Here is a 27681-nt window from a genome sequence, read left to right as displayed (position 1 = left end):
CCAGGAGTGTTTTTAGTGACTGATAAGCCTCATTAAAACCTGTGGGTCTTCTTCCCAGCTGCCTTTTTCTATTTTTGGAACAGCCACAGAAAATGTCCTGTCAAGAGTTTAAAATTTTCCACCGCCTGTAAATAGGATGGTTTACCCCTTGCAAAACATAACCTGGTTTGGTTACATTTAACCTCATTTTGACGTATATTCTTCAGGTTTTTTTAAACTGCACCTGTCTTGCTGTAAGATGTTTCATTGCACATTTCATTTGTATAATTAGTCCATAAATCAGCACTGAAACCAAGAGATGCTCTAAAGAGTGATGTTCTTCTCTTCAAGAGTGTTCTAAGAAACAGGCCTTACCTTTATACAGTAAAGAGATTACCATGTCTGTTAGCCAAGCTATTTATAAACAATGCCAGTAGGTAAAATACCCCCCAAAAAAGGCACTCAACATTAAAAAAAAGAGACTAATCTTTGAAGATTCATGGAGATTAAATACAGGAAAATACAATTTTTAAAGCTTAGAAACGTTTCAAAATCACACATTTCAGAAGTACTCTTGTTCTTAACAAGTATAAAACTTAATTTGGAGAAAATGGGAAAGGCAGTACTTAGATTTAAATATATTGGTTGTCTCATTAATAAATCTTGTTGAGGAAAACTAAGAAAATAGAAGTAAATCATAGAGATAAAATGATCAAAAGTCAGCTTTAACCTAATGCAGCTCTCTTCCCCAATACCAGAGTTTATCATTTTTATGTATTGTTGTAGTTGTACATATACAGGTTGTATTGTTGTACATGTATATATATATGTACTTGTAAATATACATGTACCCACAGAATAAGTATAGAATCATTTTTTTTAATTTACATAAACATCAGAGAGCAGACATCTCTTTAAGCAAGTTGCTTTTTTACACCCAGCACTGCTTTTATTAAGCAATGTCTTTGAGAAGTACCCATTGTTTCCAGTGTCTCACAATTGCTATAATAAATGAATCTATGATTCTAATCCTCTTTATTCAAAAAAATGTCAGCCTCAAGTTTGTGCTGTATCCTGTTTTGCTTTTGACCTTACCAGAAATAGAGGAAGGAAGAAAATCTCTAACCCCATTGCCTGGCTCTATTCCAAGAGCACTTTAGTACTCATTTTAAGAGAGGGATTAGCCATCAAAAGTGAAATGTGGATTTGAAGCAATTTTTCAGATAATTCAACCTCCCCAAAGCTACTGTGATCTAAGCAACCAGATATTTAAGAAATGGATTTTGTTCTGCCTTAGACTTCCAGCTAGTTCTCCTAGTCAGCTTCATGGATGGAATTAATTCATCCATCCATCCATTCAATGAGTTTTTATTAACTGTTAGAGCTAAATGCATAGCACTGTGTTAAACAGGTCTACATTTTTTTGTGATTGCAAAGAAGGGCATGCCCCTTGTGAAGGGCGTGTTTGTCCTTTTCATGTCAACTTTACACATTACAGGATGTACTTACTAAATCCTAGTGGTTTACTAACCACTATGAACCAATAACTCAAAAACAGGATGGGAGAAAGTATAGGTCGTATGACTGATTTAACTGTTTGCCCTACAGTTCCATCACATCTTCAAGTTGTATCCTATACCTCAAAAATAGAAATATACCCTAAAGCTAGAATCCCTACTAACACTATGTCCATCCAAGTTAAATTCCTTGTTTTAGAATCATAGGGCAAGTCAGTGTGAGTAGAGGGTTTGGAATCAGATGTGATTTGAACCAACAATGCCCTGCTATTCAAATATGAAAATTTCAAGTCCTTATAAACTCTGGGGTATTTTATCACAAGGATTTCATTCTCAGCAACTGGTTTGTGCAAAATCAATGTTAATTGTATCTGTGGAATATTTGGAGTGGCGATGGTTAGATTTTTTTTTTTTTTTTTTTTTGCCACTAGCTCAGCTTTTGGGATCTTAGCTTCCCAATCAGGGATCAAACCCGGGTTCTGCAATGAAAGCACTGGCTCCTGTCCACTGGACTGCCAGGGAATTCCCATTAAGATCTTATTTAAAGTTAGAAAATAAATTTCCAGACCATTTAAAAGTAAGTTTGTACCTATTTGGTTTGTTTGCTGCTAAATTCATGCAACCTCTCTGTTTCATTTTCCCCGACAGATTTAAATCTTTTACCTAGCAATAAGGCAGTAATAAGGTCTTAATATTTACTCAAGAAGAAGTTGTAGGTAAATTGAGTGAAGTAAAGATCTCTGTTTTCATTTTACTAGACCTCGTTTAATGAGAATTTCTTTTTTTCCAAGCTATGGCTTTCTGCAGTGATCAGATAACATTTCACATTTAAGAAGAGTGAGATTCTGAGCCACGGTGAGCTCAAATCCTAAGTCCTCTGTTCCCTGAGGTAGACAAACACTGCTGCCTTATTGGTGTATTCCATCTGTGACTTGAATGGCTGAATTCTCAGATAACTTTAAGGTATATTCTTACATTATGTGTTTCTGATCAGCATAGGCCTCCTCGCGTGCCCTCTCACAGAATCTCAAAATCCCAGGGCAATTCCTCTGAGCTAAGTCATGGTCTCAGGACTGAGTGGCATCCATCATGAGAAACACAATGCATAGAGTTATGCCTACAGGTTTGTCTGGTGAAAAATAGATTCTGTGGAGGTGGTCTAGTGCATTCTTAGCAAAGGCAAATTCTTGCCATGTATTTCTTTTAGGGCTGTTGGGATGATTAAACAAATGAGCTAAAGCCTGCTGCAAACACTGCAATAAAGTATTATTTAAAATTATTTATTTATTTATTTTTTATTGGTTGTGTTGGGTCTTTGTTGCTGTGCACGGACTTTCTCTAGTTGCGGAGAGCGGGGGCTACTCTTTGTTGCTGTGCGCGGGCTTCTTGTTGTGGTGGCTTCTCTTGTTGCAGAGCTCGGGCTCTAGGCGCATGGGCTTCAGTACCTGTGGCACTCGGGCTCAGTAGTTGTAGCTCACGGGCTCTAGAACACAGGCTCAGTAGTTGTGGCGCACAAGCTTAGTTGCTCCACGGCATGTGAGATCTTCCCAGACCAGGGCTTGAACCCATGTACCCTGCATTGGCAGGCGGATTCTTAACCACTGCGCCACCAGAGAAGCCCTGCAATAAAATATTATACCTAATTTTCAGCTGATGTCTAACTAGTCTGTACTGGTTTAGTTGTTTAAATATTAAAATACTTTTGTACTAGCCTCTGAATAACTGCTGTCCCTCATCAAACTGATTCCAAGACCTAACAACTAAGGAGAACCTCCCATTGGTTCTAGTAGACCCTGCTAAATACAGATCAGGACTGGAATCATCTAGAACCACCACTTTCTCAAGTGTCTGGTGGTTAATGCTGGAAAGACCATTAAACAATTGGGAACAGGAATACCTGGGGCTCCTTGGGCATCTCTTACTATCTCTATGTGATCTTCTAGCATGGCAGCTTCAACTGGACTTTTTTTGCATGTCAGACAAGGATTCCCAAGGCACATGTCCCTAGAGACAGAGCACCAAGCAGAATTGATGTCGCTTTTTATGATCCAACCTCTGAAATCACATTGCGTCACTTCTGCTGTATTCTGTTGGTAGAGGCAGATACAAAGATCCATCTGAGCTCAAAAAGAGGGGACACAGACCCCACTTTTCAAGAGACGAATGTCAACATCCCATTTTAAGAAAAGCATATATGAAATATATTAGTACAGCCATCTTTGGAAAATACTGTCTGCAACATTAATGTTTTAAGCTTCTGAAATATATTTTCTATTTATTTAAAATCACTAATACTTGATTCTCTACTTTTCAAGTAGATCCACTTATTGACCGTTCTTTTTTTTTTTCCTTGACATGAAATAGCTATTTTATTATTAGAGGAATGTGTACTTTAAAATCAAATTTCTAGTTTTTCCAGTTTTAGTATCATGATTTTTTTTTTTTAAGTCTCATAAAGTCAGTCTAAAGTCAAACTAAAAACTTTTCATGTGACCTTCAGGCATAGAAAATTTTTGACAAAAATAGATGTAATAAGAATGCAGTTAATAAATGCCATAGAAGACAATTTTTGGTTTGAGCTAAACAAAATGTAGTGGTATTATGTATATATTCTTTTGCTTTTTAAAAACTATCTTTGTGAGATTTATCCTTTAATTTATTTTCATTGCTGCTTAGTATTTTATTTTATGGCTATTCCCCAGCTTACTTACCCATTCTCCTACTGATGGACCTATTATTTCTTATTTTTGAGATTATAAACAGGCTTTCATGAGATCTCTTATCTTTGGGCACTTGGGTTTCTTAAAGAAGTTAACTATTTAATACAAGTCTGAGATGAGATAAGGAGGTTGTATCAGAATATAAATCAACATACCATTTCTTTCATCAAGAAAGTTTTATCTCAAAAAAAAATCACACCTACCTAGGCAGTGTGCTTAGTGATATAGTTGATTTACATCCTTGCACAAGCTCTTTATATTATTGTGGTTCAGTAACAACGAGTTTGAGAATGTGGACCAATTTCAGTGAAATTGTTGGGTCATAGGCACATCTTCAACTTCACTGCATATTTCCAAACCGTTGTCCCAAATCACTGAACCAATTTACATAGCTATCAGAAGTCAATAAAAATATCCATTGCTTCACATCTTTGCCAACATGTGGTATTATGAGACTTTTAAGTTTCTGCCAATCTGGTGGGTATGAGATGGTTTCTTTCTTTTTTTTTAATATTTATTTATTTATTTGGTTCTGTCAGGTCTTAGTTGTGGCAGGTGAGCTTCTTAGTTGTGGCACTTGGGCTCCTTAGTTGCGGCACATGGGCTTCTTAATTGTGGCATGCAAACTCTTAGTTGCGGCATGCATGTGGGATCTAGTTCCCTGACCAGGAATTGAACCCGGACCCCCCTGCATTGAGAGCATGGAGTCTTAACCACTTTATCACTAGGGAATCCTGAGATGGTTTCTTATTATGGTTTTATTTTGTCTTTCCCTGATTGCTAGTGATGTAGAGCATCTTGCCATTTAGAAAATTTTTTTAATTATTTTTTATTGAGATATACTTGACATATAACATTGTATTAGTTTTAGGTGTACAATATAATTATTTGATACATGTATCTCTTGTGAACATTCAGGATTTGTCTTTCGCTGTTTGACATATTTCACTTAGCATAATGCCCTCAGGGTCCATTCATGTTGTTGCAAATGGTCACCCCTTTTAAACATTGGTTTTTAGTTGTTTGTTTGAATCGCTGAACTTTTCTGGACTGTTGCTACTAATCTTTAATTTTTTCCTTTACTTCCTTTTTTCCATGACTGTATCTGCTATTGCTTCTTAAATCTCCTCCTTCTTCTCTTTCTTGCCCCATTGTTGATCATTCATTCCATTCTTGCCTGTGGAATGTTACTGGTGCACCTATGACTGCCTTTCTGCCTTTCTAACTCCGCTGTTACTCTTTGCTGGCTCAAGTTCTCTCAGGATCTATCTCTACTTGAAGTAAAGGTCATGTAACTGCATGCTGAATAAGCAAGACTCAGGGGTGTGATAATAAAAACACCTTTACTTTGCTCTTCCACGGTGCTTCTATATCTGTTCTGAGAGGGAAACCCTTCTCTTACTTCTGGATAAAACTCAGGAAGTTCCCATGACTTTTCTGATCAATTTTAGTTAATAAAAAGTCTTAAATCACATTAGCTGACAGTGTTAATTCAGTAATAAAATGTTCAGCCCAATCTATAAATCAACACTTCTATCTTTACTTAAAGGTATGACTTCTACCCTCTCCTATCTAGGGCTTCCTGCCTTTGTGCTGTCTCCTTCCAGGGAGGAAGCAAGGTGCTTTTCTTTTTCTGTCTGGACTCTCTCTCTTTCCTCAGGTTTGTTGCCCTACCCGGGGTGGAAGGCAGCAAGCTGGGGAGGCAGGGAGGAGCTGTGAGGCTTACGAGAACATTCTCACCGGACTGGTACAGTTGTAAGGTAGATGTTTAAAGCCAATTCTTTCTCTTGGCGTATTGCCCTGGCTTCTTTAAAGCTTCTCCTGCCTGGCTGCCATGGCTGCAACTCCCTGGATGTGCGTCTTGCCTCCCCTTCAGTTGGCCACTCCCAATGTCCTCTCATCTTCAGCTTCCCAGCCAAATACTCTTCTTTCTCTCGACTTCACTCACGCCTTCAGGACACCCTCTTGAGAGGATTCCTTCCATTTTAATTTCTTTTTTTAAAAAGGAAAATACCTATTCTTTATTTAAAAATATTTATTTTTTGAGTGGTTAGTATATTCACATTTTTTACTGACAAGTTGCTCTAGTAACCAAACCCTAAAGAACTGAAGGAGAAAGCAGCTGCCTCACCACCCAGATATGGATTTGTTCAGATGTTTCAATGCCTTATGATACAATAAAACCATGAACATTAAAAAAAAAAAAGTTAGAAATTTAGAAAGTATAAAAGACTACAGCGATAAATCTCCCTCTTATTCCCTGTCATTAGTTTCCTTCCATGTTGACAGCCGGTGTTAGTAGTCTCTTCTGTGCCTTGGTGGAGATATTTTATGTATGTATAAGCAAATGTTATATAGCTTCCCACCTTTTCTTAAGTTGAGTAGTAGAATACCATTGACGTGCGTCCCACATCTGGTCCCTGGGATTCACTAATCTCTGAATCCCCTTTAAGAGCAAGGAATACTTAATTTCACGAGTACCATCAGATACTCAGATGCAGGAGCTGCTGTTCTTTTTTCAGGCCCAATTCCAGTCTCAGGCTACTCTGGCGACCAAATTCCAAAGCACATATGTAGCTCTCCGTGTTGTCTCCTCAAAGCCCCTCTCTCACTAGCTTGAGGTAAGGAAGAAGCTTACCTCTGCATTCCCACTGCCTGTTCTCTCCCCAAAAATCTTCCTCTCAAATCCTCTGAATCTACAGTCTCTCAGTTCTTTCATATCAGTGACCAGGTTGAAGGATCTTTGGTGAAGTTATATGAAGAATCATACAACTTGTCTCATGTTACTCCTTTGAAAATGTGCTTCTTGGAGGCCCATCATATAACTTACTCTGGTTTCTGCTATCAGTTTGCCTTAGGGCGTCACTCAAAAATTGCAATTAGACATTTTTCCAAAGAAGACATACAGATGGCCACGAGGTACATGAAAGGTGCCCTATATCGCTAATCATCAGGGAAATGCAAATCAAAACCACAGTGAGAGGTCATCTCACACCTGTTAGAATGGCTATTATCGGGCTTCCTAGGTGGCGCAGTGGTTGAGAATCTGCCTGCCAATGCAGGGGACACAGGTTCGATCCCTGGTCTGGGAAGATCCCACATGCCGCAGAGCAACTAGCCCCTGCCCCACAACTATTGAGCCTGTGCTTTAGAGCCCGTGAGTCACAACTATTGAGCCCATGTGCTTCAACTACTGAAGCCCACGCGCCTAGAGGCTGTGCTCTGCAACAAGAGAAGCCACAGCAATGAGGAGCCGGCGCACCACAGCGAGGAGGAACCCCCACTCACTGCAACTTAAAAAAAAAAAAAAAAAAGCCCGAGCACAGCAAAAAAGACCCAACACAGCCAATAAAATAAATAAATAAATAAATAAATTTATATATATAAAAAAAAGAATGGCTATTATCAAAGAGACAAGAGATGACAAGTGCTGAAGAGGTTGTGGAACAAAGGGAACCCTTGGTGAATATGTAAATTTAGTGCAGTCACTAATGCGGAAAACAGTAGGGAAGTTCCTCGAAAAGTTAAAACTAGAATTGCCATATGATCCAGCAATTCCACTTCTGGGTATTCATTTGAAGAAAATGAAAACAATTTGTAAAGATATATGTACCTCCATGTTCATCGCAGCATTATTTATAATAGCCAAGATATGGAAACAAACTGTTTATCAACAGATGAACTGTTAAAGAAAATGTGACATATATATATATTCACCACAATATTATTCAGCCATAAAAATAATGAAATCTTGCCACCTGTGACAACATGGATGGACTAGGAGGGCATTATGCTAAGTGAAATAAGTCAGACCAAGAAAGACAAATACCATATGATCTCATTTACATGTGGGATCCAAAAAACAAAACAAAATGAAACAAAAACAAAAGAAAAACCAAACTCATAGATACAGAGAACATATTGGTGGAATGCCAGAGGTGGGGAAGTGGGGGTGGAAGGAACAGGTGAAGGGAATCAAAAGGTACAAACTTCCAGTTATAAAATAAATGCATGGTGACTACAGTTAATAATATTGTATTTCATATTTGAAAGTTGCTAAGAGAATAAATCTTAGACGTTCTCATCACAAGAAAAAAATTCTGGTACTATGTATGGTGATGGATGTTAACTAGATTTATTGTGGTATTATTCTGCAGTATATACAGATATCAAATGATTTGTTTTACTCCTGAAACCAATATAAAGTTGTATGTCAATTATATCTCAATTAAAAAAGGAATGATGAAATTAAAAACTGCAACTCAATATCCATGTTAATAACGGTCAAATGTGGTTAAATGCTGCCTTTATAGATATTCCTATTCACCTTTTGCTCTCTGGATTTGATGTCAAATGACTTCTCTGACCAATATTACCTTGGCTTGTGTGCTCATACATATGCACTCAGACACACAAATATTTATGTATATGAAGATAAATGACTCTGTGTCTGTTTTCTTGTCAAAGAAAGTTCTTGTTGATACATTTTAGTTTTTTTCATAATTCTGCACACCAGAATGCCAAATGTCCTAGAAAATTCAAGACTGAGCCAAAAGACTGAATCTAGAAAAAGAAAGTAACCAGAAAACCCATCCCTAAATTTGGTGTCTGCATAGTTTGTAAGGATTGAAGGGAGATTTGCAGTCTGAATGGTTGAATTTATTATTGAAAAGGTGGTGGACAAGATTACAGATCAGATTTGACACCTAGGTTTGACATTTCAATAGAAATGTCTTTAGCCAATCCTGACACGTAATTTCATTCAATTAACCTCAAATAGCGAGTGACACCTCCATAGCTGTATCTCTCTATTTCTCGATTTGTTATATCTAGAGATCAGTGTCAAAATTTACATTCTCAGGTAGCTATTCACCCCAAATTTAATTAAATCCAACAAACATTCAATTAAATTCAACAAATATTGAGTGCCTAGCATATGCAAGGCACATATTCTATTGATAAAAAATAGTAAAAATAACCAACATTTTTGAGCACCTACTATGCAAAAGTACCATGCTAAGTCTTTTACATGTGTTGTTTCTTTTAACCCTCACAAAACTTTATGGAGCAGTAGGTACTATTGTAATCTCTACTAGACAGATGTGGAAACTGAGGCACAAAGAGGTTCACCACTTGACCAAAGTTATTCGATTTGATCCAGGCCTACTTGACTCCAAAGTTTATGCTCTTAAACCACTATGGAGACAAAGGCTTTATAGTCTAATGTGACAAAGATGTGTAATATAAATGCAGAACTATCTATAGTAGGTAAGCCCTAAGGAGGTACACAGCATTGTGAAGTTCAGGGGTGCACTCAGTACCTGCAAAGGATGAGCAGTCATGGAATTTTTCCTGTAGTAGGTAGCTTTTGAGCTTATACTTAAGGAATGTGGCAGAAATTACAAACCAGGGTGATATGTGATCCAGGTTATGGAACAAAAGTCTAGAAGTAGGAATGAACAGGCCATATCTGAGATCCAAAGTGGCTTAAACATAACATCCAATTAAGGAAATAATAATAGCCACTGTTTATTTCTTTTATGTACCAGGCTCTTGACAGATGTTATTTCTAATCTTTAATACAACCTTATAGGGTAGACAAAATTAGTCATGATTTATAGACAATAAAATGGAGGTTTTGAGGCCATAGGGCAAGTGATGGAGCCAAGATCTGAACTGGAATCTTCCTGACACCACATCCCTGCCCTTTCTATTTTTTTGTGCTGCTTTATGTTTAGGAAGATAGAAAGCTTGGCTGGTGTCATATTGAGAAAAGCCTTAACGACTGAGGTGAGGAATTTTTACTTATCTTGGCAGGCACAGGCAGGCCAGGGACAAAACTCAAGGTGAACCCTAGGAAGACTGCTGAAATCATTTGGGAAGTAGAAATGAGAGCCTGAATTAGAAGAGCAGTGGTGCAACTGGACAAAAGGGGAGTAGATATAAGAAATATGTATTATTGGTATTTAAGACAATAGCTGATTGGATAGGAGCAAAGAGTAGAGAAGAATATATAATATTTTAAAACTTTTCATTCTCTCATTTCTCAGAAGTGTGTTTGCAATGGCCATTAACAGAAATATAGGGCAGGAGGAGGAGCTGGCTTTGTGGGATTGAGGAGAGGGAAAACAATAAACTTAATTTGGGAGTTGGAGATACTGATGAGACTTCTGTATCTACGCAGAGATGGGTAAGACAGTTAAAGATTCAGTCTGAAGTTTGCGGCTAAGATCCAGTTATCCAAGAGAGTTGAGAGTCAAAGTTATAGTACTCAACAAAGAATATAAAGTTCAGAAAAATCTGATCTTGGTGTCTACTAAGAAGCTGGAGAAAAAAGGAAGCTGTGTTGAAAAAAGGGAGCTATTATGTGCCTAACACTGTGGAAACTACTGGGAGGGTAACAAATCTTTCCTCATTACGCTTCCAATCTTGTTCAAGAGATTACCCTCATGAAAGAGCAAATAGTACAAAACTTAATATACTCAGGAGCCAATATGTAGGGAATAAACAACAGGAGTTATGGGATGTTGAAAAGGAGAGAGGTTAATGTGTTTAAGGTATTTTTGAGGTGAAGGAGAGGCTAAAGATCAGTACAAGATATAAGAGGTGGAAATTGTGCATAGGATGAACTTGTGGTGTTTTCTCTGTTGCCCAGCAGGTAGCATGGATGAGAAAAAAATATAAATAGACTTTGGAGTAAAGGAGACCTCAAATTTTACATCTGCTTTTTATTGATGGTACAATATTAGGCAAATTACTTAGCTTTTCAGCACTCATTTTCTCTTTTTAAAAAAATGAGTATAATACTTACTTAATAAGATGGTTGAATACATTCAGTAACATAACATGAAAAGCATCTATCCCACAGCTTTACGTAGAAAGGTTGGGGAAAACCTAATTAACTCTTTCCTTATGTTGTTTTTCTTGCTACCACTTGCACCACTGGGATAAACACATTTCCTGTTCTTCCCTCCAGCCCAGCTTCCTGGAGACACAGAACACGTTTTACATATGTGCAGGATTTTTGTACATCCATTTACCTCCTATTCAGGCACAGCTATAGGCCGTAATAGAGGGGGCAGTTTCTGCCTCCCGCTTTTATTAAGATCCATTCGACAAGCATTTACCGAGCACCTACAATGTTCCAGTTACTATGCTAGGCCTTGTTGGGTATAAAGAGAAAAAAAAAAAAAAAAAAAGAGTCCTCAAGATACTTAAAGATGAGAAACAGTCTCTGGATAAATAGCTATACGAGTTTAGAAGGTGGAGGAAAGTGATGGGTGGAGAGCTTGTGTGCAGTGAGCATCTAGCAGAAGGTGGCATTATTTGCAGAAGAGATGTCATTTAAGCTAAGTCTTGACAGATCATAGAACTCACCATGCAGAGACTGGGGAAAGTGGATGTAGACATTAGAAGATATGATCATAGAGTCTCTTAAAGCGCAGTTATATCAGTGCCAACACCTAAGGTGAGGAAACTCCGTTTTACTTGCTCTGGAGTCTAAAGCCACTAGACAGAGTGCATGCTGAACAGAACTGTAACCCTCGCGAATAAAACAGCCACAGTGACAGCAGCGGGTAACTGCCGCAGCCGCAGAGCTGCAATTACTCTGAAACTGACTGGGGTACAGAAGATTTATTTGGACAACAACTGGTGAAACATCGTAAACTCTGAGAAGCTGCAGTTTTCAGACTTCGAGTTCATCCTTGTCACAACCGCAGCTTGTTTTTTTTTTCCGCCGGGGGTGAAATGCGCAGCCAGAAGGCCCAATTAGCGTCAGATGAAAGCGGGCGGGGGGCACGGGGGAGGTCTCCGCTGCGGATCTACTTTGGCTCCTCCCAAGACCTGCAAGGCTCAAACTTTGCCACACTAAACATGGTGCCCTTGAGTTTCCTCTCCTCGTTTTCTCTGACACTCGCCTTTTAGCCACACTCAACATGGCCCTGACCGAAGGTTGCATTCCTCTGGAACCGACCGGGGACAGTTCTCGCGAGGTTTGCCTGGACCCCGGGTGCTCCCGCCCTGCCTCGCGCCGCCGCCACCGCCAGTGCCGCCGGCGCCGCTCCTCCTCCGTGTCAGTTGTTGGGCTGTAATGGCGACTGGGACGCTGCTGCCGAAGTGACTCCCGGGCGGGGGAGCCGGGCCAGACCTGCGCCAGAGGGAACTGCAGAGAGCCGCAGCTCAGGGGGTGGGTTGTTGTGGGGGAGGGGAGGCAGCCTTTCCGCCTCTCCTTCCTTCTCTGCAGACCGGCGGATCCCGAGAGCCGGTGCGAGGCGGGCACCCGGTGCGTCCCCGGAGTGGGGAGGCCAGGCCGGGCAGCCCTGGGGCCGGTCGGGGCGGCGTCATTGCACCCTCCGCCAGGCCCCGCGGGATGCACCGTGGGGGCCGAGGGCGGAGGCGACACTCTCAGGTGAGCTGCGGGAGGACCTGCCTGGGACCGCGGATGCTAGCTTAGCCTCCTCTGCCTCTGTCCGCGGTCCCGGGTCCGCGGCGGCGGCGAGAGAGGCGGGGCGGGGCGCGGGGAGCCCTGGCCCAGCCTGGAGTCCCCCTCGAGGAGCCTCCCTGGGTCCTAGGCTTTGCTAGGAGGGCCATTCTGAGACCTGGGTTTCAGGTCCCACCGGTGCCTGCCGTAGACGGGATTTCCTTCCTTACTTGGCAGTGTCTGTCCCCCCCCCCCCCCCCGCCCCCCGCCCCTCCTCTCTTCTGCAAAAGATGTGAGATACCTCTGGCCTTTGGTCTCGGGAGAAGTGTCCCTTCTTCATTTGGAGATCAGGCATATTTTGGGAAATTCCGGGGAACTGGCTCCAGTGGTAAGGATGACTAGTTTCTGTTCCTTTTTGGTAGGGATAAACATTTTCAAGTATAGGGAAAACTTTCATCTTTTGCTTCTCTGGCAGCTGCTGAATGTAGTCTCTCCATTTATTCACAAGTGATGTAGGGGGAGATTTAAACAGCTTGTACGCCTTTAAAGTTGTCAGTATTTTCCCCCGCCCTCTTTTAAGTGTAGCCTAACATGCTAAATGATATTTAGCTAATGTCACAAATACGGGTTGGAATTTGGCTTTTCAGCTAGGAAGTTGCACATAGGTATAGATTTTGATGTGGTTTTAGTACAGTAGCAAGCCCTCCATATAGGAAAAAACACGTCGTCGGGAATAGTGATCAGTATCCACGTCTGTACTCCCCCTGATTGTTTTGTTTTGATGGTGATCCTTGTTTTGAATTTGGGAAAGTCGTTAATGGTTATGTTGCCATGTTAACGATACCTCCTCCAGCCCTGTATTTTAAGGGTTTTAAAAGAATGGCTGTTTTAGGCAGACCTAGTAAGAACTGGAAAAGGTTTGTAGAAGCAATGATAAAATGCTTGCCATTTAAAAAATTTCTTAGTTTTTTAAAATATTGGTTTTAAACAAGGCAATGTGCTGCTAATAACATGAGATTGTGACTTTGAGGGATTGGTTGTTAGACCTATGGTAGAAGTTACTTTAAGCCCATGGACATGTAATAATTAGTTTTGGTGTGCTAAAGTGACAAACTCCATTCAGTGTAAGAAAATAAATCTGAACCATTGAACCCTCATTGCATTGAATTTAAGATACTTTAATCAAAAATAAACATCAAGCTAGAATACATTGTATGTGTGGATAAATACATGTGTATCTATCTTTTCATAGTGAGTAGCAGGGCTGGTGTTTGTGATAATGGTGGGTTATAATAAGTAAACAATTTCATGCATATGTGGAAGAATTTCTGTAATCCTCTGAGATGTATTGGTGTGTGGTGTTATGTAAGAGCGCTAATACTTGAACAGCCAGCCTCCTTTGGGGTAATCAATTTATGAGTTATGAAGTTTAGAATTTTTTTTCTAATGCTCTGACTGCTAGCCTTTTGCCCATTTTGTAACACTTTTACCATATCATAGACAGAAGGAAGGAGATGAAGTCCCTATCTAACGAATTTTGTTGTTTGTTAAATAGCTATGAGTTATAGTGGGAGCAAAAAGAAACTGCTGTCTAAAATAACAGATCATTTTTGAAATAAATTATTTTATTTAGTCTTCATAGCAGTTTCGTGAGGTAGATTTAACAAATGTCCTTATTTTGCAGTTGTGGACATTGACAAGGAATAAATAAACAAGGAAGTTTATTTATTTATGTAAATCATGCTCTTATTTCCACAGATGATCTAAGGCTTTAAAATTTTTATGTACTTATTTTTATTGAGGTAAAATTGACATACTGGTTTCAGGTGTGTAACATAATGATTCTATCTTTGTATATACTGTGAAATGATCACAAGTCTAGTTTATGTCATAGAATTAGTTTTATTTAAAATTGAATATTAGTACAGATATTCTGGCATTTGGTTTTTTAAAATCTAAAAAAAAGTTATGTTTTTCTTCATTTGTGACAAGCCACTAGTTCCTTATGTGGATAACTATTGGTACTTCAAAAACGTTAGTATTTTCATAGCATTATGTTAATTAGTAACAAGCCATGGATTATTGTAGTGAATTGCTCTACTTCTGTATGTACTTATTTGCTTGAACAGTGTTCTTAAGAAATTGTAGTTAATTTGTTGTCCCTCATTTTGTTTGGATACTCAGAGTTCTGCCATCTTTAGTACTTCAAATGGTTTATGTTCTTGGTTCACTAAAACAAATATTCAAGGCACGTGGTCAGCAGCATGACTGAAAAGTAGTGACATCTTGGTGATTTTATTATAGAATTGATGACTTAAATAGTTAACTTGCCACCTGTACTTGTGATTGCTATTTTTTCCTTGTGGGGCGAGTTGTGAGATACTTTTCTTTATTGACTTTTTTTCAGTGTCAATTTCTAGTGTCGCAAGTAGCCCCCCAAAAGAATAACCAGAAGGTTGCAGAGCCTTTTCTTGCATTACTGTTTCTTCTTCATTGTTATCACAAGTATACCTTCACGTTGGCTGGCGGTCACTGTGGGTTATTACTTGCCTTTCTATCTAGTCTGTAAGTTCCATGATGGCAGAGACTGTCTATTAACTGTTGTGCACCCACTGCCTAGCACGTAGTAAAATAGTCAATAAATATTAGCTGAATAAATTGACTAGAGAGTGGTCTCGGCATAGTGTTTCAACAAAACAAATGCTAGTTCATGGTTCCTAGGCACACATCAACTCTTCTTAGGAATATACTCCATAGGTGAATTCAGGTTTGCTAGGTAGCAGGGGAATGACAGGCTAGGATTAAAAAGCTGCTGAGAATAAGCCACAGGTAGATCCTGAAAACTTTATTGACTATTTTAATGATTTGCCTAGATGTTCTGGCAATAGTTATTGTAATTTAAAGAGAATGGAAGCTTTAAGACCCTTACCTGTTATACTAGTACTATAATTATAGGCTTGTAATAACTTTAAGTCACTTCTTAATTATAGCATTGGGAGTTTTAAATCTTAAAGGCCAGCTAGTCCAATTCCCATGTTTTATATGTAAGTAAACAGGGGATCATGTAGAGGAAATAGCTCACCCATGGTTGATTTCATAACTGGGTGAAGACGCCACTGTGCAGCTGTTAAGTCTACATTTGTTTAATATGAAGATAATTATCAAATCAGAGGATAATTGTGAACAACTGGCAAGCTCTTCTGTATAAGTTAATTAAAAACTCAAAACAGGCCTCACTTTTCTTTTTTTAAATTAATTAATTAATTTTTATTGGCTGCATTGGGTCTTCATTGCTGCGTGCGGGCTTTCTGTAGTTGCGGAGAGCGGGTGCTACTCCTCCTTGCGATGTGTGGGCTTCTCATTGCGGTGGCTTCTCTTGTTGTGGAGCCCAGGCTCTTGGCCCTTGAGCTTCAGTAGTTGCCACATGTAGGCTCAGTAGTTGTGGCTCACGGGCTTAGTTGCTCCACAGCATGTGGGATCTTCCTGGACCAGAGCTCGAACCCGTGTCCCCCTGCATTGGCAGGTGGATTCTTAACCACTGTGCCACCAGGGAAGCCCAGGCCTCACTTTTCATGAATCAAAAATATTTTTTAACTTAAATATGAATCTCAACCTCCTCTGTCATTGGGACTGTAAATTGGTACAACTTTCTGGAATGAAATTTGGCATTACCTATCAAAATTAAAAGTGCACATATTCTTTGATAGTCACTTCATTTTTAGGCGTTTACCTTACAGAAATTTTAACACACGAGCACAAGAACAAATCTATAAGGATGTTCATTTTAGCATTATTACAAATAAATGTTTATAACATTTGTAAGTAACAAAAAAAGTTCTAAATGTCCATTGGTAGGGGAATAGTTAAAATTATAGTATATTTATGCTGTGACATACAATGCACTTGTTAACAGATGGAGGGATAGCTATATGTACTTCATGAGAGGTAGTTGAGTGTTTCTTTGAGCACAGGGACAATGCAGCCAACTTTCTGGGTTCAAATCCTAACCATGCCATTGGCAAGTTACTTAAATTCGTCTATAAGGTGGATATAATTATAGTTCTCACCTGACAGTGCTGTGTGAGAATTAACCGAGTTAATATTTAAGCCCTAAGTAAGCACCACATAGGTATTTGCAGTTACTATTATATTCTGACAAGGAATAATATTCATGATGTAATATTGAGTGAAAAAAAATAAGTTGCACTACACTGTGGAATATGATTCAGTGTAAAAATAAACGCATAGGCAAAGAAATGTAGTTTGACTTTGATTTTATATATGCATAGGAAAGGCTCTCTAGGGATAGACATTAAACTATTAGCTGTATTTATTGCTGGGAGAGTGGATGACTTCCCCCCTTTTCTTTAACTTTAGACACTTTTGTGTTTATTGTAAGTTCCACTTTTATCATTTTCGAAACTTTTTTTTCTGAAAAAGAAAATATTGAGGCAGAATTTTTCTTCTATTATACAGTCATATAATGTATTTTTAAAAAAATATTTATTTATTTATTTGACTGCACCAGGTCTGAGGTGTGGCATGCGGGCTCATAGTTGAGGAATGTGGGCTCTTAGTTGCAGTGCTCAGGATCTAGTTCCCTGACCAGGGATCGAACCTGGGTTCCCTACATTGGGAGCATGGAGTCTTAACCACTGGACCACCAGGGAAGTCCTTATAATGTATTTCTGAATACAGTGTTTCAGAGAGCTGCGGAGTTCATCCATAGCCTATCACATGATTAGATTCTCTTTCAGAACTTTTATTGGTGGAAGGTTAAAATTAATCTATGAGAATTCCTAATGAATGTATTTTTCTTCTTCTAGCTAGTCTTATCTCTTAATTTACAGAGTAAGCACATAGGCTAGATCAGTGTTTCTTAAACCTGGGATCCCCAGACCAAGCCATGAGATACCTGGGAGCACCATAGTAAACTCACATGGGCACTGTAGAATATTTTTAAGTTTCTGAGGGAAGCTGTAATATTTGGCAGCTGTGGGTTATCTGTGGGATATTTGATATCTGTGAGACCACTGCTCAAACTATTAGTTTGAGGTACTGTGCATGAGGTTGTGCTACATTCCTTTTGATGACAATTATGTCTTCAAAAAGCTAAGGTTTTGGGTGGGTTGCTGTGATTAAAAGAAAGTTCTGTGCAGAAATCAGTGTGAAACAGTAAATGAAAGTAGCCGTGTCCAAAGTGATTTCAAGGTTTGAGAAATTATGTAATGTCTATTAGGTGCACACATCCCATTAGTAAGTAATTGTGGTTATATAGTAATTAAGTACTTCCTTTAATTTATATGTATTTTTCAAGCTGCTACTAAGTTGTTAGGACGTAAATACTTATTAGGTTGTATGGACCTAAATACCTAATAAATGGAACTGTTAGGTATTTTTTTGGCCTATGGGCACTATGAAAAAATTACTGAGACACTAAAGGTTCTGTGAACTGAGAAAGCTTGGGAGCCTCTTGAACTCTTTTGACTAGGACACCCACAGTAAAAAATAGATTTTCCATGGGAACATAATATACATAGCTACGTATATATCTATATATAAAATGAAATGAAAGTTTCACTTTAAAAAATACCCTTGCTGCTTTCAATACACCCTGATATTTTCAATTCAGTTTTGTTTGGTTTCATTAAAAAATGCAGGCTCCAACCTACCAGATTGATTCTTTTTGATCTACTACATGGTACCATTATTACATATTTGAAAAACATGAGGCTAGGTGACCCCTAACTTCCATCTCTAATATACTTTGTTCTCTGATTAGTTGTAAATGAAGTTGGACTACACTTATACAATGTAGATCCATCTCTGAAAATTTGTGTAGATGCTATGTTTTCTTGTATGATGAATCATTTTAAGTTCTATAGAGAAATAATGATGTAAAGGAGACATTTTTATAGATGGAAGGATATTTTTGCAACCAGAAGAATCGGATTTATCTTTGATAAGTTTGGGGTTAGGTGATTTTTAAAAAAGTTAACCACTTAAAATTTTTGTTGTTGTTTTAAGTGAACTTTTAAAAGCTACTTTGGAATTGTGGCATCTCTCCCTTTTAAGAACTAGATTTAAAAATCATTCGTGAATAATAGCACTGGCTTCATTTAACAGGTTTCATTTCATTCATGATTTTCATGTCTAAATCTATAAAATAAGAGTATTTCATTAAAGAATTTGTTTTTAGTTTTGGGTTTATTTTACTACATAAAATGCATCTGCACACATATAACTATTATTTTACTTATTATTTTTTTACATGTTACCATGAAAGAAACTTTTTGCTTACCAGTGGTTAACCTTTTCATATTATATGAAATACATGTGGGGTTTTTTTTAAGCCCTGTTTGCATTAAAGAATTGGGTTCTGAGACTTATCAATGGGACCATCATTCAGCAAACAGGTCTGGAGCACCTAGTGTGTGCTGTGCATGGATTAGGGATATAAAGAGGAATAAAGCATCATCCCCACAGTCCCAGGTAAGAGACAGATATGTAAATAATAGTATGGGGGTAGGGAGGTAAGAGGAAAGATAAAGTGGGAGCAACTACACTGTGTCAAGGAGTCAGAGACTTCCAACCAAGGAAAAAGTTGTTGTATTTGTTTCCTTAACAGCCTCTAAATTAGCTAAGTTATCAAACGTTGAAGGAAACTTTTCAAAATTATTTTTCCTTGTTTTTCCCTCAAAACATGATAAATGCATCTGCTTTAAAAAATTCAAAAACATATCCACTGGAAAATCTGTTTCCTTTCTCAGACCCTCACTGTCTCTCCTCAGTGTTAACCAGTGTTAATGGTTTCTTCTGTATCAGGGAAGATTTTGTAGTGAAAATTTCATACTTTAGGGCAAAAAATAATCCTGACTTGCAGTATAAGACACTTTTATAGGGATATATTCCTTGAAATTAATTGAGAAGAGTAAATATTCAGGATAACTAGATAGAGGATAAAGAAAGTATAGGCTCCTCTTTTTTTAGGGTTTTTTAAGTGAAAGACTAGGGGTACCTTTAATTTGGCTCTAGTTTAGTTCTTCATTTCACATCAGTGGGGGAAATTGTGTTCTTTGTCATCCCTACCCAGCCTTCTATGTTCCAGAGGCCAGACTGGTACTAAATGTTACAGTTTCTTCTGGATTTCCTGGATTATAGGAGGTCATTCTTAATTGGTAAAAGTAGTTGTTGAGGTTTGTATTTTATATGTAAAAAGAGGTGAGGCTAATTCTCAGGTCATTTGTTTTTGTATACCATATTATGGGAGTATTGGTGATTTTGAGAATTTACATGGAACAGTGTAGTAGGTCTGATTTAGAGCTGGATTGTTTTCCACTTTTCCTAGCCTGGTCCCTGCTAAATTTGTCCATTTTATATTGAGACTAGATAGTATGAATGTTGCAAGGTTGTTTCTTCTCAACCTTTCAGGCAGAGATGGTTGTTGCACAGGGTATGATAAAGTTGAGAGAAATGAGGCAAAGATATGGAAGATACTCTGGGAGAGCTAGAACAAAGTCATCTTTCATCTTTTATCCCCAGTACCTGGCACATAGTAGGAGCCCAATAAATAATTGAGCTGAATGAGTCTGTGTGACTAAATGAGAGCACTGTCAATAAATGTGAAAGGAAAATTTGCTGCTAGAAGATACTTGAGAATTGGCTATTTCAAAGTGTCCTATCTTATTTGTGTATATATATATATGATAGGTATAGATCAGCGTTTATCAAACTTCTTGGTGTCGAGACAGTTTAAACTCTTGAGTTATTGAAAATTCAAAAGAGCTTTTATATGGGCTGTATCTATTCATAATTATGATATTAGAGACTTTAAACATATTTATTAGTTTATTTAAAATAACCATAAACCCATATCATATTAATACATAATTTTTTAAATAAAAAATAACTATATTTTACAAAAAAAAATTTAGTGAGAAGGGTGGCATTGTTTGCCATTTTTCAAGTCTTTTTAATACCTGGCTTAATGGAAGACATCTGGATTCTCATATCTGCTTCTGTATTAAATCTGTTGTGATACTGTATGTCATGGAGCCTTTGGGAAACTCCACTATACACACTCCCAAGAGAATGAGAATGAAAAAGACAAATAATGTCTTAATATTATCATGGAAATAGTTTTGACTTTAAAGACACCCTCGAAAGAGTCTCATAGACCCTCACAGATGCCTGGTCCACCCTCTGAGAACTGGTGGTATAGAGTATTAAATTCAAAGGGGAAAAGGATCCTAGAGGTCATAACAGTATAATCAGTCACCTCTTGTGGATATTTCTTGCTTGTGCAACTGGAGTGTGATAGGGAATACCTTAAGTTTGGTTTTTTGGGAATAATCATGAGTTGGCTTTTGGAGATGATGAGTCTGATGTGCCTTTGAGATTTCTGAATAAGCAGTTGGTTATGTGGGTTAGATTATCAGAGATAAGATCTGACCATAGTTTCAGAAGCCAATAACATAGGATCTATATCAGTGTATTGCACTTTGTCTTGTTACTATACTGCAAACTTAATTTTCAGAAAACTTAAGAATATTTTTGTTGTTTATTTGACTCAAGAGTTTTATTTTAGTGTCCATTTTACAGTGAGTTTAACTGGTATGTAGTAGAGAAATAAGTTGTTTCATGTAAAAGTCAAAGCGTAAATGAACAATACTGCTTTGTTGAGACTAAAGTCAGATATCATAAGGACTAAAAAAGAAACTACATTTGACAGGGTTCTCTTTGCATCATGTAAAATATAAATGAAAGCTCCAACAAATGGCTCAAAAATAAAAATGGCATATGTGTATGTATGGGAAGGAGAGGGCTGCAAAAGCAGTGGGTAGTGGTGATGGGGGAGGGATAGACACCTAACTTCTAAAAGTTAGCTAAGGATGACTCTAACTTGCCATAGAAAATGGAAGCACAATTTCACTAAAGCTATGAAAAATGATATAAAAAGAATCCAGTTAAGCCATAATAAAAAACCAAAACAGAAGATAGGATTAAGATGGCGGAGTAGGAGGACATGCGCTCACTCCCTCTTGCAAGAGCACCGGAATTACAACTAACTGCTGAACAATCATCGACAGAAATACACTGGAGCTCACCAAAAAAGACACCCCACATCCAGAGACAAAGGAGAAGCCGCAGTGAGACGGTAGGAGGGGCGCAATCACATTACAATCAAATCCCATAAATGCTGGGCGGGTGACTCACAAACTGGAGAACAGTTATACTGCAGAAGTCCGCCCACTAAAGTGAGGGTTCTGAGCCCCACATCAGGCTTCCCAACCCGGGAGTCCAGCAACAGGAGGAGGAATCCCCAGAGAATCAGACCCTGAAAGCCAGCGGGATTTGATTGCAGGACCTCCACAGGACTGGTGGAAAGAGAGACTCCACTCTTGGAGGGCACACAAAAAAGTATGCTCACCAGGACCCAGGGGGAAGGAGCAGTGACCCCATAGGAGACTGAACCAGACCTACCTGCTGGTGTTGGAGGGTTACCTGCAGAGGTGGGGGTCAGCTGTGGCTCACCGAGGAGGCAGGGGCACTGGCAGCAGGGGTTTTGGGAAGTGCTTATTGGTGTGAGCCCTCCCAGAGTCCGCCGTTAGCCCCACCAAAGAGCCTGTGGGCTCCAGCGCTAGGTGGCCTCAGGCCAAACAACCAACAAGGTGTGAACACAGCCCTACCCATTAGCAGACAAGCAGATTAAAGCTTTACTGAGCTCCGTCCACCCAGCCCTACCCATCATCAGTCCCTCCCATGAGGAAGCAGGCACGAGCCTCCTAGATAGCTTCCTCCACAAGAGGGCAGACAGCAGTATCAAGCAGTATCAGTATTTCGTCTTGCAGAACTGAAAACCACAGCCACAGAAAGATAGAGAAAATGAAAAAGCAGAGGACTTTGTCCCAGATGAAGGGACAGGATAAAGCCCCAGAAAAACAACTAAATGAAGAGGAGATAGGCACCCTTACAGAAAAAGAATTCAGAATAATGATAGTGAAGATGATCCAGGACTTTGAAAAAAGACTGGATGCAAAGATCGAAAAGTTTACCAAAGACCTAGAAGAATTAAAGAGCAAACAAACAGAGATATGCAACACTATAACTGAAATGAAAAATACACTAGAAGGAACCAATAGCAGATCAACGGAGGCAGAAGGGCGAATAAGTGACCTGGAAGACAGAATGGTGATAATCACTGATGCAGAAAAGAATAAAGAAAACAGAATGAAAAGAACTGAAGACAGCCTAAGAGACCTCTGGGACAATGTTAAACACACCAACATTCACATTATAGGGGTCCCAGAAGGAGACGAGAGAGAGAAAGGACCTGAGAAGATATTGGAAGAGATTCTAGTTGAAAACTTCCCTCATATGGGAAAGGAAATTGCTACCCAAGTCCAGGAAGTGCAGAGAGTCCCAGGCAGGATAAATCCAAGGAGAAACACACCAAGACATGTAGTAGTCAAGCTGACAAAAATGAAAGACAGAGAAATGTTATTAAAAGCAACAAGGGAAAAACGACAAATAACATACAAGGGAACTCCCATCAGGTTAACAGCTGATTTCTCAGCAGAAACTCTGCAAGCCAGAAGGGAGTGGCATGATATATTTCAAGTGATGAAAGGGAACAACCTACAACCAAGAATACTCTACCCAGCAAGGATCTCATTCAGATTCGATGGAGAAATCAAAAGCTTTCCAGACAAGCAACAGCTAAGAGAATTCAGCACCACCAAACCAGCCCTACAACAAATGCTAAAGGAACTTCTCTAAGCGGGAAACATAAGAAAAGAAAAGGACCTACAAAAACAAAAACAAAACAATTAAGAAAATGGTAATAGGAACATACATATCAATAATTACCTGGAATGTAAATGGACTAAATGCACCAACCAGAAGACACAGACTGGCTGAATGGATACAAAAACAAGACCCATATATATGCTGTCTACAAGAGACCCACTTCAGACCTAGGCACACATACAGACTGAAAGTGAGGGGGTGGAAAAAGATATTCCATGCAAATGAAAATCAAAAGAAAGCTGGAGTAGCGATACTCATATCAGATAAAATAGACTTTAAAATAAAAAATGTTACAAGAGACAAGAAAGGACATTATATAAAGATCAAGGGATCCATCCAAGAAGAGGCGATAACAATTATAAATATATATGCACCCAATATAGGAGCACCTCAATTCATAAGGCAAATGCTAACAACTATGAAGGAGGAAGTGCAAGGCAGAAATGGAGACACAGGTGTAGAGAACAACCACATGGACACCAAGTGGGGAAAGCCAGGAGGGTTGGGGGGGGGATGAATTGGGAGATTTGGGATACCAAATTGTACACTCTAAGTATATGCAGTTTATTGTATGTTAACTGTATCTCAATAAAAATTCTTAAAAAAAAAAAGCAGTTAAAAGTGATGTAAGTGAAAAGCAGGAACACCTATAAATCAAATAAAGATGTGACTTTAAAGAACTATTTACTTGATAGCAAACATAATTTAAAGCCAATAAGGAGTCCACACTTCATGCATTGCTAAAATATTCACCTCATAAGAGAAATACAAAGGCACAGAGAAAAATACCCAGAGCTGAGAAATTTAAAAGAATTACGTGTACCATTTAACTTTCCCTCTTATTATGCAGGCCAAGTGTTCATAAATAGGGAGAATGAGAAAAGAACAGAAAAAATAACTTATAAGAAAGGAACCATGAGAATACTTCACCTGTTTCAAGATTTCCTCACCTCCAGGTTCTCTCAAGAAACTTCAACCATCAATTATATTTTCTCTCATGTGTGTCTCTAGTCCCCTTCCCTCTCTGAGGTTCTTGCTATCAGCATTTATACTTAATCAAGTCTTCTTACTTAAAGCAAACACAAAAATCCCTCAACCCAGCACCCTCCTCCATTACTGCTCTCTTTTTACTTCACAAACTCCTAAAAAAAATTGATTGAATACATTCAGTTTCCATTTAGAAGATACTTTTCAGTCACTCTTCAAGCAATTCCTGTGTTGTTGCCACCCCCATTTCTCCACATTTAGCTCTCACTAAAATCACCAGAGACCTCTTTATCTCTAAACCTAATGGGCATTTTCAAATAACAGGCCCTCAACCTGCTTGGCCTTTTGGCAGTATTCACCACGTTTGACCTTGGCATTTCTGTTTTTAACATGTTATCCAGGTGCTTCTCCTTCTAGAGCTCCTTGAGAAAGCATGCTCAGGAGATAAGAACTCTGCAGCTGCTTGGAGAAAGGCATTGTGTGGCTGCTCTGAAACTCACTTGTAGTGGGAATGATTGGGGATGTAGGTATGGGTTATTTGAGAGGGGTTATCTTTGTAGGCTTAAAAACTAGCTGCAGAGGTTGAGTGGGGGGAGTAATGATTTTAAAGTATTATATTTAAAAGATATTTAAATACAAAGGATGTTTTCTTTGTGTACTTATTTGCCATAAATTAATTAGCAGATATGATGACTTTATGACTAAAGGTGCATTTTGACATATTATACTGGCATTTTAAGATTAATATTTTGTGCATTATCCTTAATACCAGTTCAAATTTTTTAAAAAGCCAAGCATATTTTCATATTGTTTCAATAAATGTGTATTCATATATATGTGTGTGTATATATATATGATTATATTGTATATCTCAGTGTGGTAAAGGTCTTTTTGAGTTTTGAGAGAAATTTTATTATGTTGTAGGTATAGTCACAGAGACTTAGAAAAGTTAATTACAAAGATGTATGGTATAAATATGAGTACTAGATATAGAAACAAATTAAAGGTGAGGAAGGAAGGAGAGGAAGTCAGATAAGAGATTAATATGGCAAATGAAGTAAGGGAAAAATATAGAAGAAAATAGGTGAGTGGGAAAAACAGCACAATATACTATTAAAGTTTGAAGAGGATATACTATATTTGTTTTTTAGGGAATGAATATAAATGTTTCCCTAATTTTAAGCAGATTTTCTTAAATGAGACTGTACTAGTGAGTGAAAGAACTGGAGAGGATAATAGAGAAAAAAAAGTATACCTCCCCCTTTCAGCTCACTTTTACCTGGGATTTTAGGAGAAGGAATTGTATAGTATAGGTTTTAGGAGAAGGAATATATTGTTTCCTGATTGAATTAATTGAATATGATCTAGGACAGTGGGCCTAGATTTTTTATTCCAGTTATTTCAGTTTCCATGTTAGGATTGTGCCTTCTTACTGTCCATTGGAGACTCTTGCATCTTGGAATTTTTGTTACTGGGTTTCAGTATAGGTCAGAGTTCAGGTCTGTTAAGGATGGGCACTCAACAACATCACCATACTTCCAGAATCAGGAAACTTGATTACTAATAGACACGGAATTCTTAACAAGGCAGGTGTGTTTGCCAAATTGTAGCCTGATAGTTTGCAGTGGTACCCCTCTAATAATTCCCGCAAAGAATTTGTTTAGCTGGGGCTATACCATTCCCCTCTAAGAAGCACTAAAGTTTTTTGTGAGGTCGAAGCCAAGGGTCTCGTAGTTAATCTTTGCTCAGGGTGAGTAGCTGGGAGATGTCTTCCCTTTCTGAGTAGTTTCTGCTGTTCAGGGAATCTCAATGGCAGTGTTCTATTGCTTCAGTTTAACTGCTCATTACCTTGTTCATGTCCAGAGAGTGAATAAATGAACCCCAAATACAGTTTATACATAGTTCTAGTACTGTTTTTTTGACCTAATTGTAATAAGGCTTTTACTTGATTATAGCCAGAGCAATAGCATTGTCTTTTGCTCCAGTCTTCTGATTCATTGCACATTAACGATGACGTGCTTTTATCAAATGACTCTCATTGTTTCCATGGAATCATACATTTAACTTATTATATGGCCATCTGTAGCCCTCCTATTTGCCCTGTTATCATCAACAAGGTCAATTTTTGTGTGTGTGCCTTGTAGTTTATTTTACCATATGTTCTTACAGGCTACTTGCGAAATAGTATATGAATTCCGTTCCTTTGTTTCCCATTTCTTTTTTTTCCCCAGCTTACTGGCCTAGTGATGTATGTTAATTGTGTTTCTCTTACTTTCTTATGAGTAGTTTTCTATCCTGACATTTTTTTTTGGCCACGCTGCAGCTTGTGGGATCTTAGTCCCCAGCAAGAGATTATTGAACCCAGGCCCTCAGCAGTAAGAGCACGGTGTCCTAACCATTGGACCACCGGGGAATTCCTAGCTTGGCTTTTTAACCACCTCTTCTGCTTCTGTGATCATGTTGCTTGTCACTTCTAATGATTTACTTCACTCCCTTCCCTATTTGTCCTTTCACTGGCAGCTCTGCCTTTGATTCCTTTTTATTCTTTTCTGTTGCTGTTTCTTGATATGTGTCTCCTCTCACTAAATTGTCAGCATTAAGTACTCAGTGAAATTTTCATTGACTAACTGACTGGTTTTATGTGTGTGTGTGATGATAAGGGGTATAAAAAGTGAACAGAATGCTGTGGGAAACAGATGAAGTAGTAATTCTGTTAAGGGACAGCCTGGGAAGAAGTTAAATAGGAGATGACATTAGAGTTTGGCCTTAAAGGGTATTACTGCTGTAGAAAATTTAGGAAAAGATGTGGATATAATGAAAGTTTCTAGGTGTTGAGAATGTGTGCTAGGTATAGCTATTTGACAGGAACAATTGGTATACAGTGGTGATAGCAAAGGGTAAGAGTAAATTAGAGTTGTGAAGGAATCCAACTTCCATCATGCTAAGGAATTTGGAACTTTATCCCAGGGGTCCCCAACCTGGAGGCCGTGGACTAGTACCGGTACCTGTTAGTAACTGGGCTGCACAGCAGGAGGTGAACAGCGGGTGGGCGAGTGAGCGAAGCTTCATCTGCCACTCCCCATCGTTGGCATTACCGCTGGAACCATCTCTTGCATTCACGCCTGAACCATCCCCCGCCCCCCATCCGTGGAAAAATTGTCTTCCACGAAACTGGTCCCTGGTGCCAAAAAGCTTGGGGACTGCTGCTTTATCCCATAGATGATAGTCATTGAAGAGTTATAGGAGT

The 27681-nt window shown here is 38.6% G+C and overlaps 1 protein-coding gene across 5 annotated transcripts in view; it reads left to right on the top strand.

The window, feature by feature from the left end:
* The first annotated feature begins 12309 nt into the window (after positions 1-12309).
* Positions 12310-27681, top strand: part of CEP350 (centrosomal protein 350) — a 147509-nt gene continuing 132137 nt past the window's right edge. For 4 of the 5 annotated variants that reach the window (XM_057726102.1, XM_057726103.1, XM_057726101.1 and 1 more), the window contains exon 1: positions 12310-12626. The gene's annotated coding sequence lies outside the window, so the exon portion shown is untranslated. The remainder of the gene's footprint in view (positions 12627-27681) is intronic. The other variant, XM_057726100.1, reaches the window with a different exon arrangement.

This window comes from Hippopotamus amphibius, chromosome 3, assembly GCF_030028045.1.
Source record: "Hippopotamus amphibius kiboko isolate mHipAmp2 chromosome 3, mHipAmp2.hap2, whole genome shotgun sequence".
Taxonomy (NCBI): domain Eukaryota; kingdom Metazoa; phylum Chordata; class Mammalia; order Artiodactyla; family Hippopotamidae; genus Hippopotamus; species Hippopotamus amphibius.
This window is presented reverse-complemented; position numbering and strand designations above follow the sequence as displayed.